General features: G+C 42.8%; 1 protein-coding gene across 33 annotated transcripts in view; it reads left to right on the forward strand.

Annotated features, from left to right (window-relative positions):
• LOC110501784 (uncharacterized) overlaps nt 1-10,000 on the forward strand; it is a 176,171-nt gene that overhangs the window by 50,490 nt on the left and 115,681 nt on the right. For all 33 annotated transcript variants that reach the window (XM_036959156.2, XM_090216022.1, XM_090216026.1 and 30 more), the window contains exon 2: nt 9,473-9,560. The gene's annotated coding sequence lies outside the window, so the exon portion shown is untranslated. The remainder of the gene's footprint in view (nt 1-9,472; nt 9,561-10,000) is intronic.

Below are 10,000 nucleotides of genomic sequence, written 5' to 3' on the forward strand. Positions count from 1 at the left end.
CAGTCCTGTTTATCAAACAACCATGGACATGTAGTCTCTCTCCCTCAGTAATGCACATCAACAACAATCATCAACAACAACAAATGCCAGCCAGTGCCAGATTAACTCAAATCTGACGAAGGAACATTAGATAAGACTTCAAACTTTTTCAGCTAGTTCACTGTCAAATTTGCACTGATAAATAATGGGGAATTGTAGCCCACTCGTCCTTCTGCAGCTTGCCTACAACCAAGCACCCAAGCTAACTGGCTAAAATTGGCTAACTTGCTAACTAGCTACAACTCACCTCACTCTGGCCATTTTACTCACCATAGCAGAGCTGGTTAGCTAGGCTGTTTACATGATATCTAGAGCGTTCGTGACTAACTACAATTTTTTTTTGCCTACGTTTACTGACACCGGTCATATTCAGCAGGTGTTGCGCATTTGTAAATTCATCAGTTATTCTGCACTCTGAGTAGATAGCCAGAGTGAATTTGCAAACACAAGAGATATGCTAACTGGATAACACTCATTCAAGTTCTTGCTAACTAACCAAATGACTCCTGCATGTCTAGCTGTGTATAGCCACCGAAAAACAAGATGAGGGGAAAAAGTCAGTCACTCACCCACTCCTCCAATGACATAACATCCTCCTAGCAGCTAGCAAGCTAGCTAGCTAACGTTAGGCTCTGCATTTTTAGCTAGCGATGGAAATAGATGTGCTAGCCTATTAGCCACTTTATGACTGACTTGTGATCATTGCCCTTGCTAGTTTGATTGTATTGACATTCCCAGCCTTAGTTACATTTGTTCTTTTTTGTCCAAAATATTGAGTCATTGAAACGGAAACGGCATCTCGAATGGAGGCAGCAATCAATGTACCAGGCCAATTATGATTTACAACCTGATAGCAATATGTTTTGGCCTACTTAAACATGTGTTGGAGAATTATATTAATCCTGCTGCATCGAACTGCATCCAACAATGCCTTTGTCTGTCTGTTTCATATCTGCAAAGTAGTTAAAATGCTGTCAGTTCCACTTTAATGACTGTATGATGCTCTCTGAATAATACCCATATTAATTGCCCCCTGGTGTTGATGCTTTGTGTTGATAATGATCATTTGTTTTCTAATATGTTACCACTGTTATGTATTACTGGGGAGGAGAGAATTCTGCCACAGCTGATAATGAGCAGGTGCTTGTGGTGTGTCAGGTGAACCTCCCCAGTCTCAGAAGTGGTGCGTGTATCTGTGTACACACTATAAACCTCACACATCCTGCCACAGAGAGGATGTGGCTCCGGTTATTATCAAAAGGTGTGTGACTCTAGTCTATTTTGTAGTTTCAATAAATCCCGACTACATCTCACAGTTCAGGCTTGATCTAATGTATCTCTACAGAAACTGTACATCGAGCTCACAGAAAAAAAGCGAACAAAATGTAATTCAAATAATTTATCCAATGTCGAAAAATAACCACAATTTCGGTTAATCGCTCAGCACTAATTCCAGTATATTAGCCCAGTCATTCTATGCGTGTGTGTCTGTCTGTGTCTGTGTCTTAGTCTGTGTCTTTGTCTGTGTGTGTGTCTGTGTTCCTTCATTAGCACAATCCCTCTCAGAGTCCTGGTGTATAATCAATCTGCTCTCATGTTTAAACCCATTTCATCAAAAGGATCTGACTCACTGGATTCTCTCCACTCGATGACTGATCAAATCTCATCACATCTCATCCTGCTCAAACAAAAAGGCTTTTCTATGCTGCAAATGAGGCTTCAGGCTGAGTCAATCACATATCATCACACCAGTTCAAAGTCAGTGTAGTTAAAGAGTGTCCTTGACTGGAGAGACACACAGGCTGTGTCCCAAACGGCACCCTGTTCCCTACATAGTGTAGTGGGGGTGCTTTGACTGTCTGGACTGACTGACTGGACCGAGTCACAGCCAATCAGCTTACTGGTCATTAGTTACTGGTCACCCTGATTTCATGAACAACTCTGGTCTTAATCTGCTAATAGTGTTGGACAGAGAGACAGATAGATGGACTGGGCACCTCACTGATTTACTTACATATACTCTCCGTCATCCTTTGTCCTTTGATGCCCTTTTGACCCTTTGAGCCATCTAGGGTAAGCTCAGTATGACACTTTTACACTGTATACTTAACATACAAAATATATGATTTCCTTTACGTGATTATAGCCTCTGGTAGCCCCTCTCATTCACATCATGCACCCTCACATGGACACACATGGAGCAGAGCATCCCCTGCTTAGAGGGAGCATACCCATCTAAAGAGGCTAAGGTTGCTGACTGGAATTAGGTGACAGACTCCATGGCTGTTCCCAGAGTGGGAGGTTGTTGACTGGGATTAGGTGACAGACTCCATGGCTGTTCCCAGAGTGGGAGGTTGCTGACTGAGATTAGGTGACAGACTCCATGGCTGTTCCCAGAGTGGGAGGTTGCTGACTGAGATTAGGTGACAGACTCCATGGCTGTTCCCAGAGTGGGAGGTTGCTGACTGAGATTAGGTGACAGACTCCATGGCTGTTCCCAGAGTGGGAGGTTGCTGACTGAGATTAGGTGACAGACTCCATGGCTGTTCCCAGAGTGGGAGGTTGCTGACTGAGATTAGGTGACAGACTCCATGGCTGTTCCCAGAGTGGGAGGTTGCTGACTGAGATTAGGTGACAGACTCCATGGCTGTTCCCAGAGTGGGAGGTTGCTGACTGAGATTAGGTGACAGACTCCATGGCTGTTCCCAGAGTGGGAGGTTGCTGACTGAGATTAGGTGACAGACTCCATGGCTGTTCCCAGAGTGGGAGGTTGCTGACTGAGATTAGGTGACAGACTCCATGGCTGTTCCCAGAGTGGGAGGTTGCTGACTGAGATTAGGTGACAGACTCCATGGCTGTTCCCAGAGTGGGAGGTTGCTGACTGAGATTAGGTGACAGACTCCATGGCTGTTCCCAGAGTGGGAGGTTGCTGACTGAGATTAGGTGACAGACTCCATGGCTGTTCCCAGAGTGGGAGGTTGTTGACTGGGATTAGGTGACAGACTCCATGGCTGTTCCCAGAGTGGGAGGTTGCTGACTGAGATTAGGTGACAGACTCCATGGCTGTTCCCAGAGTGGGAGGTTGCTGACTGGGATTAGGTGACAGACTCCATGGCTGTTCCCAGAGTGGGAGGTTGTTGACTGGGATTAGGTGACAGACTCCATGGCTGTTCCCAGAGTGGGAGGTTGCTGACTGAGATTAGGTGACAGACTCCATGGCTGTTCCCAGAGTGGGAGGTTGCTGACTGGGATTAGGTGACAGACTCCATGGCTGTTCCCAGAGTGGGACGTTGTTGACTGAGATTAGGTGACAGACTCCATGGCAGGTTCCCAGAGTGGGAGGTTGCTGACTGAGATTAGGTGACAGACTCCATGGCAGGTTCCCAGAGTGGGAGGTTGCTGACTGAGATTAGGTGACAGACTCCATGGCTGTTCCCAGAGTGGGAGGTTGCTGACTGGGATTAGGTGACAGACTCCATGGCTGTTCCCAGAGTGGGAGGTTGTTGACTGGGATAGGTGACAGACTCCATGGCTGTTCCCAGAGTGGGAGGTTGCTGACTGGGATTAGGTGACAGACTCCATGGCTGTTCCCAGAGTGGGAGATTGTTGACTGAGATTAGGTGACCGACTCCATGGCTGTTCCCAGAGTGGGAGGTTGCTGACTGGGATTAGGTGACAGACTCCATGGCTGTTCCCAGAGTGGGAGGTTGCTGACTGAGATTAGGTGACAGACTCCATGGCTGTTCCCAGAGTGGGAGGTTGTTGACTGGGATTAGGTGACAGACTCCATGGCTGTTCCCAGAGTGGGAGGTTGCTGACTGGGATTAGATGACAGACTCCATGGCTGTTCCCAGAGTGGGAGGTTGCTGACTGAGATTAGGTGACAGACTCCATGGCTGTTCCCAGAGTGGGAGGTTGCTGACTGGGATTAGGTGACAGACTCCATGGCTGTTCCCAGAGTGGGAGGTTGCTGACTGGGATTAGATGACAGACTCCATGGCTGTTCCCAGAGTGGGAGGTTGTTGACTGAGATTAGGTGACAGACTCCATAGCAGGTTCCCAGAGTGGGAGGTTTCTGACTGAGATTAGGTGACAGACTCCATGGCAGGTTCCCAGAGTGGGAGGTTGCTGACTGGGATTAGGTGACAAACTCCTGTAGTGCAAAGCAGGAAGTGTCAGGAGCCAGTAGGAAGTCCGGTCTGTGTCTGTGTGTCTGTGGTCAGCCATACCTAATGATTTAAATCAAATCAAATTGTAATTGTCACATGTGCCGAATACAACAGGTGAACAGAGCCCCAGGACCAGTTTGCTTAGGGGGCTCTTCTCCAGGTTAAATTCTCTGTAGGTGGTTTTGTTATGGAAGGTTTGGGAATTGCTTTCTTTTAGATGGTCATGGCTCTTTTCTCAATTTTGATAATTAACTGGAATCGGCCTTATTCTGCTCTGCATACATTATTTTCTGTTTTACATTGCACACCATTATTTTTGTTTTACTGAGATTTACTGTCAGGGATCAGGTCAGACACCATCTGTGCAGAAGATCTAGGTGCTGCTGTAGGCCCTCCTTGGTTTGGGACAGAAGCACCAGATCATCAGCAAACAGTAGACATTTGACTTCAGATTCTAGTAGGGTGAGGCCGGGTGCTGTAGACTGTTCTAGTGCCCTCGCCAATTCATTGATATATACAGTTGAAGTCAGAAGTTTACATACACCTTAGCCAAATACATTTATTCTCAGTTTTTCAGTATTCCTGACATTTAATCCCCATAAAAATTCCCTTTTTAAAAGGTGAAATGTAAGAATAATAGTAGAGAGAATGATTTATTCCCAGTGGGTCAGAAGTTTACATACACTCAATTAGTATGTGGTAGCATTGATTTTAAATTGTTTAACTTGGGTCAAACGTTTCGGGTAGCTTCCACAAGCAGTTGGGTGAAGTTGGGTGAATTCTGTCCCATTCCTCCTGACAGAGCTGGTGTAATTATATGATTGAGGTCAGGGCTTTGTGATGGCCACTCCAATACCTTTACCTTGTTGTCATTAAGCCATTTTGTTGCAACTTTGGAAGTATGCTTGGGGTCATTGTCCATTTGATGCCACCCCCGTTCTTCACGGTTGGGATGGTGATCTTCGGCTTGCAAGCCTCACCCATTTTCCTTCAAACATAACGATGGTCATTATGGCCAAACAGTTCTATTTTTGTTTCATCAGACCAGAGGAAAGTTCTCCAAAAAGTACAATCTTTGTCCCCATGTGCAGTTGCAAACCGTAGTCTGGCTTTTTTACTGCCGGTTTTGGAGCAGTGGCTTCTTCCTTGCTGAGCGGCCTTTCAGGTTATGTCGATATAGGACTCGTTTTACTGTGGATATAGATACTTTTGTACCTGTTTCCTCCAGCATCTTCACAAGGTCCTTTGCTGTTGTTCTGGGATTGATTTGCACTTTTCGCACCAAAGTGCATTCATCTCCAGGAGACAGAACGTGTCTCCTTCCTGAGCGATGTGATGGCTGCGTGGTCCCATGGTGTTTATACCTGTGTACTATTATTTGTACAGATGAACATGGTAACTTCAGGCGTTTGGAAATTGCTCCCAAGGATGAACCAGACTTGTGGAGGTCTACAATTTTTTTCCTGAGGTCTTGGCTGATTTCTTTTGATTTTCTCATGATGTCAAGCAAAGAGGCACTGAGTTTGACTGTAGGCCTTGAAATACATCCACAGGTACACCTCCAATTGACTCAAATGATGTCAATTAGCCTATCAGAAGCTTCTAAAGCCATTACATAATTTTCTGGAATTTTCCAATCTGTTTAAAGGCACTGTCAACAAACTTCTGACCCACTGGAATTGTGATACAGGGAATTAATTATAAGTGTAATAATCTGTCTGTAAACAATTATTGGAAAGATTACTTGTATAAAGCACAAAGTAGATGTCCTAACCGACTTGCTAAAACTATCGTTTGTTAACAAGACATTGTGGATTGTTTGTTAACAAGACATTGTGGAGTGGTTGAAAAACAAGTTTTCATGACTCCAACCTAAGTGTATATAAACTTCCGATTTCAACTGCATGTTGAAGAGAGTGGGGCTTAAGCTGCATCCCTGTCTCACCCCCCGGCCCTGTGGAAAGAAATGTGTGTTCTTTGCCAATTTAATACTTGTTGTTTGTGTACATGGATTTTATAATGTTGTATGTTTTTCCCCCAACACCACTTTCCATCAATTTGTATAACAGGCCCTCATGTCAATTTGAGTCGAGCTTTTTTGAAATCAACAAAGCGTGAGAAGACTTTGCCATTGTTTTGGCTTATTAGTTTGTCAGTTAGGGTGAATACGTGGTCTGTCGAACAGTAATTTCATAAAAAGCCAATTTGACATTTGCTCAGTTAATTGTTTTCGCAGAGGAAATATATGAGTCTAATGTTAATGATAATGCAGAGGATTTTCCCAAGGTTGCTGTTGACTCATATCCCACAGTAGTTATTGGGGTCATATTTGTCTCCACTTTTGTGGATTGGAGTGATCAGTCCTTGGCTCCAAATATTGAGAAATATGCCAGAGCTGAGGATGATGTAAAAGAGTTTAAGTATTGCCAATTGGAATTTGTGGTCTGTATATTTTATAATTGAATTTATAATACCATCAACCCCACAGGCCTTTTTGGGTTGGAGGGTTTGTATTTTATCCTGTAGTTCATTCAATGTGATTGGAGATTAGAGATTTTAAGATTTGTATTTGATCATCTGTTTTTGCTGTTTGTTCTTTGTTATAGAGCCAAAAAGATTGGAGAAGTGGTTTATCCATACATCTCTGTTTTGGATAGATAACTCTTCGTATTATTGTTTGTTTAGAGTTTTCCAATTTTCACAGAAGTGGTTAGATTCTTTGGATCCTTCAATTACATTGAGCTGATTTCTGACGTGCTGTTCCTTGTATTTCTGTATTGTTTTAGTGATTCACCATGGTGACGGCGTACACTCTGGGTCTCTTTTTCTGTGTCTCCTATGTTTTTGTTTGGATAGGTTTCTCAATGTCTTTCTTAGGTTTTTGCATTATTCATCAAACCATTTGTTGTTGCTGTTAATTTTCTTAGGTTGTCTGTTTGAAATGTTTTGATTTGATAGGGAAGCTGAGAGGTCAAATATTCTGTTTACGGTTACACCTTTTTTGTTCAGGAAATTTTCTAAAAGGGATTGAATTTGTTGTTGCCTAATAGTTTTTTGGTAGATTTACACACTAGTTTCATTCCGTCTAGAGCATTTCTTAATATTATTCAGTTCCTTTGGCTTTGATGCCTCATGATTGAGCAAAGCTATGTTAAAGTAGAGTGTGATTTTGCTGTGATCTGATAGAGGTGTCAGTGGACTGACTGTGAACTCTCTAAGAGACTCTGGGTTGAGGTCAGTGATAAAGTATTCTACATATGAGCTATAGGTGTACCTACCATAGGAGTCCCCTCGAAGCCTACAATTGTCTACGTAATACCCAGCATCCTACAGAGCTGCAGGAGTTGTGACACGTTTTTGTTGGTTATGTTGTCGTAGTTGTGTCTAGGGTGGCATATGGGGAGGGAATGCTGTCCCCTCCAGGTAGGTCTTTGTCCCCCTGTGTGCAGAGGGTGTCAGTTCTGGCATTTAGGTCGCCACAGACTAGTACATGTCCCTGAGCCTGGAAATTGTTGATCTCCCTCTCTAGGATGGAGAAGATTTCATCATTAAAGTATGGGGATTCTACTGAGGGGGTATAGGTAGCACACATTAGAACATTTTTCTCTTGTTGAGATAATTTTCTAATTAATTTCTAGCCAGATGTAAAATGTTCCTGTTTTTACTAATTTAATAGAGTGGGTTAGGTCTACTCTATATCAAATTAGCATACCCCCTGAACAGTGTTGATTTTACCATGTAAATCTTGGTGGGGCAAATTCCCCCCTTACTTTTTTAGATGCATTCCAGCAAAGCCACAACACAACACAACACTAAACAATACATTAATTGCACTATAACAGCAACAAGCGCTGCCCACAAACGTTTAGGGTCTACATAAAGCTGTCCCAACAGTATTGCTCTCTTTCTAGCACAATGGAGTGAATCCTTACCACCGCTACACCTGGCTATCAGCGGAACCTTATCTGGCAACGAAACAGTTCATTCAGCCTCGTTTACTGCCTTTTAAAAAACCATAGCTGATATGTCTGACCATATCTCCCTGGCATATTACATAATTTATGCAGCAGCTTATAAGATATTTTTGGACTCACCTTGTTGTGCGCGGTGGTCCTTTGTTGGCACATTTTGTCATCAAAGGAAAAGATTGACAATTCTGAGTTGGAATGCCGTTCAAAACTTATTTTCCCAGTCTGACTTCCCACTGCAATGCTTGCGGTTAGCCACTGAAATGTGCAATTTCCAACTTGTGTAATTATTATGTACAATGGCCGATGAGCACCGATACGTTTTATCTATATTTTCTCTTCATTATTTCTCTTCATATGACAAGGATTAAAAAGGATTTGCCAGTATACTTGATTCACGATGGCGACTGCTAGCTAAAATTGTAAAAGTAAGATGTTGACATGATCAGTCCAATCAAAGCTACTGTACATATAATGTGATTTGATGTAATTTCTGTGGCCAATGACCTTGAACCTTCTTGGAAGGACACTTGAAATATAACTCTATGGTAGGACTCAAAGGGCCAACATTCTGGATGTCTACCATTACGAAAGTACTGAAGCTAGGCGATTGCGCAATGTCCCTATGAGTGACAGAATACTGAGCCAATCCCGGCGCAATTATGTTATTTTCTGCTGGCTCGCCTCACCACCATAGAAAGCACTGAGCTAGACTGAAACACCTGCATTTTGGACCTGACAAAAAAGAGACCATGGTTGTATGCGGATTTATTAACTCAATTAATTATATATATATATATATATATATATATATATTTTTTTTTACATTGTTTGCAAGTGACACGTATTAATGCTAAAATAAAATGCAAGCCCCCCCATTTTTTAAAACAAATATATATATATATAGGTATATATACACCTGGTAGTTTGGTGGATGGGACTACCAGCTCTCTGTAACCTAGAGGGCAACCATTGGGTCCGTCTCCTTTATACCATGTTTCTTGTAGAATGACCATGTCTGTATTTCCAATTTATTTGATGAAGTCTGGGTTCATGCTCTTTAGGCCAAAGGCAGATGACCTCAGACCTTGTATATTCCAGGATGAGATAGTAAAAGCTTTGTGTTCCATAGTGTTTAGTGTTGTTTTTGTGTGGTTTAGGCCCGGACCATCACAGCAGGTGTGAGCAGAGCATGTTGAGCATCTCTTTCTGTCTCTCTCTCTATTTCTCTATTTCTCCCTGTCTCTCGCTCCTTCTCTGATATCTGTGTCTCTCTCTGATATCTCTCTCTTTCAGGTCTCTGAACGTCTCTGAAAAAAAAAAAATATATCCTCCGCGTGCTGAAAGAAAAACTGTTATCCTCTCCCCAGCCTTCTCTCACCAGGTATGTCTCTCTCATTCTCTCCCTCATGCTCTCTATCTTTCTCTCTGTATACTTTCTCTGTATATACAGTGGGGAGAACAAGTATTTGATACACTGCCGATTTTGCAGGTTTTCCTACTTAAAAAGCATGTAGAGGTCTGTAATTTTTATCATAGGTACACTTCAACTGTGAGAGACGGAATCTAAAACAAAAATCCAGAAAATCACATTGTATGATTTTTCAGTAATTAATTTGCATTTTATTGCATGACATAAGTATTTGATACATCAGAAAAGCAGAACTTAATATTTGGTACAGAAACCTTTGTTTGCAATTACAGAGATCATACGTTTCCTGTAGTTCTTGACCAGGTTTGCACACACTGCAGCAGGGATTTTGGCCCACTCTTCCATACAGACCTTCTCCAGATCCTTCAGGTTTCGGGGCTGTCGCTGGGCAA

This window comes from Oncorhynchus mykiss, chromosome 22, assembly GCF_057628025.1.
Source record: "Oncorhynchus mykiss isolate SJ-2025 chromosome 22, ASM5762802v1, whole genome shotgun sequence".
NCBI classification, from domain to species: domain Eukaryota; kingdom Metazoa; phylum Chordata; class Actinopteri; order Salmoniformes; family Salmonidae; genus Oncorhynchus; species Oncorhynchus mykiss.